The sequence below is a fragment of the Salvelinus namaycush genome, unplaced genomic scaffold (assembly GCF_016432855.1).
Source record: "Salvelinus namaycush isolate Seneca unplaced genomic scaffold, SaNama_1.0 Scaffold1037, whole genome shotgun sequence".
Lineage (NCBI taxonomy): Eukaryota > Metazoa > Chordata > Actinopteri > Salmoniformes > Salmonidae > Salvelinus > Salvelinus namaycush.
The window spans coordinates 71,683-80,741 of record NW_024057717.1 but is presented as its reverse complement, the minus strand read 5'-3'; positions in this window follow the sequence as shown (position 1 = coordinate 80,741).

Genomic DNA, 9,059 nt, shown 5'->3' with positions numbered 1-9,059 from the left:
GAGTTCATTCTTCCTGTCTGCACCGTGGACGGAGAGTTCCTTCTTCCTGTCTGCACCGTGGACGGAGAGTTCATTCTTCCTGTCTGCACCGTGGACGGAGAGTTCCTTCTTCCTGTCTGCACCGTGGACGGAGAGTTCCTTCTTCCTGTCTGCACCGTGGACGGAGAGTTCATTCTTCCTGTCTGCACCGTGGACGGAGAGTTCATTCTTCCTGTCTGCACCGTGGACGGAGAACCCCGCTGGCTGATGGACAGGGACAATATATCCGATTGAGTCTCTATGTCACACCCTGATCTGGTTCACCAGTCTTTGTGATTGTCTCCACCCCCTCCAGGTGTCACCCATTATCCCCAGTGTATTTATACCTATGTTCTCTGTTTGTCTGTTGCCAGTTCGTTTTGTTCCATCAAGCCTACCAATGGTTTTCCCTCTGTTCTTTTCTCTTGATTGTTCCTGTTCTAGTTTTCCCGGTTTTGACCTTTTCTGCCTGCCCTGACCCTGAGCCTGTCTGCCGTCCTGTACCTTTGCCCTGGATTACTGACCCTTGCCTGCCCTGTTGGATTAATAAACTGTTGTTAACTCGACATTGAAAATATGAGTCTCTAAGAGTTTTCCATCAAATCCTCTGTCAAATGAGTTGTTGATCATTGCTAGACAACCATTTTCAGGTCTTGCCATAGATCTTCAAGTAGATTTAAGTCAAAAACTGTAACTCGGCCACTCGGGAACATTCACTGTCTTCTTGATAAGCAACTCCAGTGTAGATTTGGCCTTGTGTTTTAGGTTATTGTCCTGCTGAAAGGTGAATGCATCTCCTGGTCTCTGGTGGAAAGCAGACTGAACCAGATTTTTCTCTAGGATTTTGCCTGTGCTTAGGTCCATTCCGTTTCTTTTTTATCCCCCAAAAAACTCCCCAGTACTGAATGATTACAATCATACCCATAACATGATGCAGCCACCACTATGCTTGAACATAGGAAGAGTGGTACTCAGTAATGTGTTGTATTGGATTTGTCCCAAACATAACACTTTGTATTCAGGACAAAAAGTTAATTACTTTGCCACATTCTTTGCAGTATTACTTTAATGCCTTGTTACAAACCAGATGCATGTTTTGGAATATTTGTATTATGTACAGGCTTCCTTCTTTTTACTCTGCCAATTAGGTTAGTATTGTGGATTAACTACAATGTTGTTGATCCTTCCTCAGTTTTGCTCCTATCACAGCCATTAAACTCTGTAACTGTTTTATAGTCACCATTGGCCTCATGGTGAATTCCCTGAGCAGTTTCCTTCCTCTCCGGCAACTGAGTTAGGAAGGACGCCTGTATCTTTGTAACTGGGTGTATTGATACACCATCCAAAGTGTAATTAATAACTTCACCATGCTCAAAGGGATATTCAATGTCTGCTTTTTTTTCCCACCCATCTACCAATAGGTGCCCTTCTTTGCGAGGCATTGGAAAACCTCCCTGGTCTTTGTGGTTGAAACTGTGTTTGAAGTTCACTGCTCAACAGATAATTGTATCATGTAACCACTATTATTTCACACAGAGTCCATACAACTTATTATGTGACTTGTTAGGCAGATTTTTACACCTGAACTTATTTAGGCTTGCCGTGACAAAGGGGTTGAATACTTATTGACTCTAGACATTTCCGGTTAAAATTTGTAATTAATTTGTCAAAATGTCGAAAAAGCACAATTCCACTTTGACATTTTGGGGTGTGGGGGAATGTCATGACTCTCCTGTGAAGATATGAAGGAGCCAGTAACACAAGCATCTCAATTTAACTTTCAATTCAGGTTGTAACAACTAAATGTGGAAAAATTCAAGGGGTGTGAACACTTCCTGATAGACTGTATACTCGGAACTGACGGATATACACACTGCCTGAATCTGACTAGAGCCCCACTGTATACTCGGAACTGACGGATATACACACTGCCTGAATCTGACTAGAGCCCCACTGTATACTCGGAACTGACGGATATACACACTGCCTGAATCTGACTAGAGCCCCACTGTATACTCGGAACTGACGGATATACACACTGCCTGAATCTGACTAGAGCCCCACTGTATACTCGGAACTGACGGATATACACACTGCCTGAATCTGACTAGAGCCCCACTGTATACTCGGAACTGACGGATATACACACTGCCTGAATCTGACTAGAGCCCCACTGTATACTCGGAACTGACGGATATACACACTGCCTGAATCTGACTAGAGCCCCACTGTATACTCGGAACTGACGGATATACACACTGCCTGAATCTGACTAGAGCCCCACTGTATACTCGGAACTGACGGATATACACACTGCCTGAATCTGACTAGAGCCCCACTGTATACTCGGAACTGACGGATATACACACTGCCTGAATCTGACTAGAGCCCCACTGTATACTCGGAACTGACGGATATACACACTGCCTGAATCTGACTAGAGCCCCACTGTATACTCGGAACAGACGGATATACACACTGCCTGAATCTGACTAGAGCCCCACTGTATACTCGGAACAGACGGATATACACACTGCCTGAATCTGACTAGAGCCCCACTTCTTCTTCTTCTTCTCTGGTGTTCTGGTGCAGACCCCTGCGCTGACTCAGGAAGTTCAGGGAAGTTAAAATGCAAGATGGCGCCGACAGAAATGGTCGCCTTGCTTCGATTCCTTAACTTCGAGTCCTTAGCTTCGAGTCCATAGCTTCAATTCCTTAGCTTCGAGTCCATGCCAAGGCAGCAGCTACTCTTCCTGGGGTCCAGCAGTATTAAGGCATTTTTTTTTTATTATTATTATTTTTTAATTAAATTTTATCCCCTTTTCTCCCCAATTTTCGTGGTATCCAATCGCTAGTAATTACTATCTTGTCTCATCGCTACAACTCCCGTACGGGCTCGGGAGAGACGAAGGTCGAAAGCCATGCGTCCTCCGAAGCACAACCCAACCAAGCCGCACTGCTTCTTAACACAGCGCGCCTCCAACCCGGAAGCCAGCTGCACCAATGTGTCGGAGGAAACACCGTGCACCCGCCCCCCTCGGTTAGCGCGCACTGCGCCCGGCCCGCCACAGGAGTCGCTGGAGCGCGATGAGACAAGGATATCCCTACCGGCCAAACCCTCCCTAACCCGGACGACGCTAAGCCAATTGTGCGTCGCCCCACGGACCTCCCGGTCGCGGCCGGCTGCGACAGAGCCTGGGCGCGAACCCCGACTCTGGTGGCGCAGCTAGCGCTGCGATGCAGTGCTCTAGACCACTGCGCCACCCGGGAGGCCCAGTATTAAGGCATTTTATACAATTTTAAAAACATTACAATACATTCACAGATTTCACAACACACTGTGTGCCCTCAGGCCCCTACTCCACAACTACCACATATCTACAGTACTAAATCCATGTGCACGTGTGTGTATAGTGCGTATGTTGTCATGTGTGTGTATGCATGTGACTGTGCCTATGTTTGTGTTGCTTCAGTCCCCGCTTTTCCATAAGGTGTATTTTTATCTGTTTTTTAAATCTGATTGTACCGCTTGCATCAGTTACTTGATGTGGAATAGAGTTCCATGTAGTCATGGCTCTATGTAGTACTGTGTGCCTCCCATAGTCTGTCCCGGGGAAGAGACCTCTTGTGGCATGTCTTGTGGTGTATGCATGGGTGTCCGAGCTGTGTGCCAGTAGTTTAGACAGGCAGCTCGGTACATTCACAGTGCATTCAGCTCGGTGAAGTCAATCTCTCCTCCACTTTGAGCCAGTAGAGATTTACATGTATATTAATTAATATTAGCTCTCTGTGTACATCTTAGGTCCAGCCGTGCTGCCCTGTTCTGAGACAATTGCAATTTTCCTCAGTCAAGGTGCAACAAAACTAGGGCCGGTAGGACCTGCCCTGTTGATAGTGTTGTTAAGAAGGCAGGGCATCGCTTTATTATGGACAGACTTCTCCCAAGCATTTCGCTACGCTCGCATTGGTATCTGCTAACCATGTGTATGTGACCAATAACATTTGATTTGAAGTGACCTCCGATCTAATCTCCAAATGTTATTTTCGGCTTTAGGCAATAATACCAGGTTGGCAGTATTATTATTATACGTGTCTTATAGTAATATTTGATCAGAACGTCTTTTGTATTATTGCTAGGAGCTAGATGTCGACGCCACCTTGTCTTCACGAGAAAGAAAGAGCGAGAGACCAGTGAAGGTTGGAGTATCGTGTTCGAGCAGGGATTTGATACAAAGATTTTCTAGGATTTAAATCCTATTTCAGTTAGTGCTGCTGTACCAGCAAAAAAATGTCTTAGTGTGTAAAAAGCGGTGGATGTAATCGGATGGTTCATTGGGTAAGAGATAGAGAAAGTCAGTAAGTTCATGGAAGGAGAGATTGTTTCAGGGGAAAAGGTAGAGAAAGGGAAGTTCAAGGTCGTTGGTTTGGGGGTCAAGATGATATTTCTGAAATGTGGTTTGAAATTAGAAAGAAGTTGAGTGAAGAAGAGGGAAGAGGAAGAGAGAAGAGGGAGGAGGGAAGAGGGAAGAGGGAAGAGAGAGGAGGGAAGAGGGAAGAGGGAAGAGGGAAGAGGGAAGAGGGAAGTGAAGAGATGGAGCAGAGAGAGAAAGTATTGGTTACTTGTCAAACGGATAGAGAGAATTTAATTGAATGACAGAATGAAAGAGGGCATTGAAGGGATGTGAGGAAGAAAGGGCGGGATGGAGGAGAGAGATACAAGGGCGATTAAGGAGATAAAGAGGTAATGTACCTGACAAGCCAGGAACAGGAAGAGGAAGAGGAAGAGGAACAGGAACAGGAACAGGAAGATGAAGAGGAAGATAAACAGGAAGAGGAAGAGGAACATGAAGAGGAAGAGAAAGAGGAACAGTAAGAGGAAGATGAACAGGAAGAGGAAGAGGAAGAGAAACAGGAAGAGGAAGAGGAAGAGAAACAGGAAGATGAACAGGAAGAGTAAGCGGAAGAGGAACAGGAAGAGGAAGAGGAAGAGGGAGAGAACAGGAACAGGACGAGGGAGAGAACAGGAACAGGAAGTGGAACAGGAAGAGGAACTGGAAGAGGGACAGGAAGTGGAACAGGGGAAGAGGGGAAAAAATAAAAAAAATACAGGAGGGTTAAAAGTTGATAATAGAGAGATTGCATGTAATACTGTAGCACTTAAACTATCTTCCAGAGAGAAAGAGAGACAGAGATGCCATGCCGATAAAGCCCCTTGAATTGAATTGAGAGAGGAGGGATACTGAAAGAGAAAAGCAGAGGGTGTGGGAGGGGAACAGGAACACCACTTTTTATGAAACTCGATCGTCTATTGAATTAGGTGTGGACCAAAGTGCAGCGTTGTAGGTGTTCATGTTTTTTTTATTTAAACACTAAACAAAATAAACAAAGAGAATGAACGAAAACGAAACAGTCCTGTAAAGGTGAAGACACACAAAATAGAAAACAACTACCCACAAAACACAGGTGGGAAAAGGCTACCTAAGTATGGTTCTCAATCAGAGACAACGATAGACAGCTGCCTCTGATTGAGAACCACACCCGGCCAAAACACACAGAAATAGAAGACATAGAACACAAAACATAGAATGCCCACCCCAACTCACGCCCTGACCAAACCAAAATAGAGACATAAAAAGGATCTCTAAGGTCAGGGCGTAACAGAAACAAGTAGAAAACATTATGAGAAAGGATGGGAAGGGAGAGGTGCCAACAGAGGAAGGATGGGAAGGGGTGATGACAGAGGAAGGATGGGAAGGGAGGGGTGATGACAGAGGAAGGATGGGAAGGGAGGGGTGATGACAGAGGAAGGATGGGAAGGGAGGGGTGATGACAGAGGAAGGATGGGAAGGGGTGATGACAGAGGAAGGATGGGAAGGGAGGGGTGATGACAGAGGAAGGATGGGAAGGGAGGGGTGATGACAGAGGAAGGATGGGAAGGGAGGGGTGCCAACAGAGGAAGGATGGGAAGGGAGGGGTGATGACAGAGGAAGGATGGGAAGGGAGGGGTGATGACAGAGGAAGGATGGGAAGGGAGGGGTGATGACAGAGGAAGGATGGGAAGGGAGGGGTGATGACAGAGGAAGGATGGGAAGGGAGGGGTGATGACAGAGGAAGGATGGGAAGGGAGGGGTGATGACAGAGGAAGGATGGGAAGGGAAGTGTGATGACAGAGGAAGGATGGGAAGGGAGGGGTGATGACAGAGGAAGGATGGGAAGGGAGGGGTGATGACAGAGGAAGGATGGGAAGGGAGGGGTGATGACAGAGGAAGGATGGGGAGGGAGGGGTGATGACAGAGGAAGGATGGGAAGGGAGGGGTGATGACAGAGGAAGGATGGGAAGGGAGAGGTGATGACAGAGGAAGGATGGGAAGGGAGGGGTGATGACAGAGGAAGGATGGGAAGGGAGGGGTGATGACAGAGGAAGGATGGGAAGGGAGGGGTGATGACAGAGGAAGGATGGGGAGGGAGGGGTGATGACAGAGGAAGGATGGGAAGGGAGGGGTGATGACAGAGGAAGGATGGGAAGGGAGGGGTGATGACAGAGGAAGGATGGGAAGGGAGGGGTGATGACAGAGGAAGGATGGGAAGGGAGGGGTGATGACAGGAGAAGGATGGGAAGGGAGGGGTGATGACAGAGGAAGGATGGGAAGGGAGGGGTGATGACAGAGGAAGGATGGGAAGAGAGGGGTGATGACAGAGGAAGGATGGGAAGGGAGGGGTGATGACAGAGGAAGGATGGGAAGAGAGGGGTGATGACAGGGGAAGGATGGGAAGGGAGGGGTGATGACAGAGGAAGGATGGGAAGGGAGGGGTGATGACAGAGGAAGGATGGGAAGGGAGGGGTGATGACAGAGGAAGGATGGGAAGGGAGGGGTGATGACAGAGGAAGGATGGGAAGGGAGGGGTGATGACAGAGGAAGGATGGGAAGAGAGGGGTGATGACAGAGGAAGGATGGGAAGAGAGGGGTGATGACAGGGGAAGGATGGGAAGGGAGGGGTGATGACAGAGGAAGGATGGGAAGGGAGGGGTGATGACAGAGGAAGATTGGGAAGGGAGGGGTGATGACAGAGGAAGGATGGGAAGGGAGAGGTGATGACAGAGGAAGGATGGGAAGGGAGGGGTGATGACAGAGGAAGGATGGGAAGGGAGGGATGATGACAGGGGAAGGATGGGAAGGGAGGGGTGATGACAGAGGAAGGATGGGAAGGGAGGGGTGATGACAGAGGAAGGATGGGAAGGGAGGGGTGATGACAGAGGAAGGATGGGAAGAGAGGGGTGATGACAGAGGAAGGAAGGGAGGGGTGATGACAGAGGAAGGGTGGGAAGGGAGGGGTGATGACAGAGGAAGGATTGAAAGGGAGGAGTGATGACAGAGGAAGGATGGGAAGGGAGGGGTGATGACAGAGGAAGGATGGGAAGGGAGGGGTGATGACAGAGGAAGGATGGGAAGGGAGGGGTGCCGACAGAGGAAGGGTGGGAAGGGAGGGGTGATGACAGAGGAAGGATGGGAAGGGAGGGGTGATGACAGAGGAAGGATGGGAAGAGAGGGGTGATGACAGAGAAAGGATGGGGAGGGAGAGATGATGACAGAGGAAGGATGGGAAGGGAGAGGTGATGACAGGGGAAGAGAGATGATAATGAAGATGCTGCAACAGAGTGAGAGAGACAGAGTAAAGAGGAGAGAAAATGGGGTAAGGGAGGGAGGGTAGAGAATAGACTGGAAAAGCGAAGGAGAGAGGGAGGGAGAAGATAGAAGACTGGGGAGAGAAGCGAAAGAGAAGGAGGGAGGGAGAGTCGGAGGTTTTGTGACCTACTTAGAAACAGAGGAATCATGTTTTTAATGGAAATATGTATAGAGAGAGGGAGAGAGGACAGCAACACAATTAGACCCAACCAAATCATGAGATAACAAAAAGAGAATTATTTGACACATTGGAAAGTAGAGCAAACTAGAATGATATTTGGCCCTAAACAGAGAGTACAGACTGACAGAATACCTGACCACTGTGTCGTGTCTTTGGCTATGCCGGATTAAGTGATATGACATGCTATTCTATAAAATCCTTTCTCTGTAATTAATATTACCTGATTGAGCTAATCATGTAAATGTAATTAACTAGAAAGTCATGGGCACCACGAATTAATATTTAAAGAGCAGTTATCTTCAAAAATAAACTCTTAAAGATCTAGTAATATTCTACATCAATAGCAGTCAATATTAATCGTCACCTTATTTCAGTCTCATCTGAAAGTTGTAAATTCTTGATTATCTTCACGAACCCTGGCTAACAAGTTGAATCAGCAATACAAAATTGGGTTTAATTATTTATTTACTAAATACCTAACTAAATCACACAGAATTACATATACACAGAATGAATCATACCTTAATTACAAATTACATCATAAAGGAAAACGTCCCTAGCGGGCGGAACAGATATGACAGCTTGTTACACAAAAGAAAAGGGGGCTGGGATTTAGTGAAAGAGCGGGAAACTGGAACAGAGGCGAAGCTGTGCTATCGTAAATACAGTATCTTATGCATTCTAAATTACCGCCCATTTGGAAAAGGAAAATGCAATAAATATTTACTCTGAGCTGCGCTTCGGTAGGTTGGTGGTAGATGGAAGGCCGTGTTGCCCAACAGAGTCCTTTGTCCTTTGAAGAATGTCTCTGCTGGTAATTGGATACGTTGTAGTAACGTCATTGTGTGGTAGACGGGATACTCTGTCTGTTCTTTCCTAGCCCACGTTTGCAACTGCTGTTGCTAACTCAACGGCTAGGATGTCTCACTTCTTTAGTAAATAAGAGTTCAAAGTTCATACCATTCGCAACCAAAGCTCACGCTGAGGTTGGCTTCGTTCTGTATTTATTTTCTGAACCATTCTGACATCGGATCGTCATCCTAATGTACCCGGAACAGAAGGTTACATTTTCGTCAAGGGCTTATATAGTAGAGAGAGAAGGGTGTGTTTTCATAGTTTTATAACCCATGTCTCTTCACAGGGGCGGGCCACTGATTGAGCAGAGCCCTAACCTT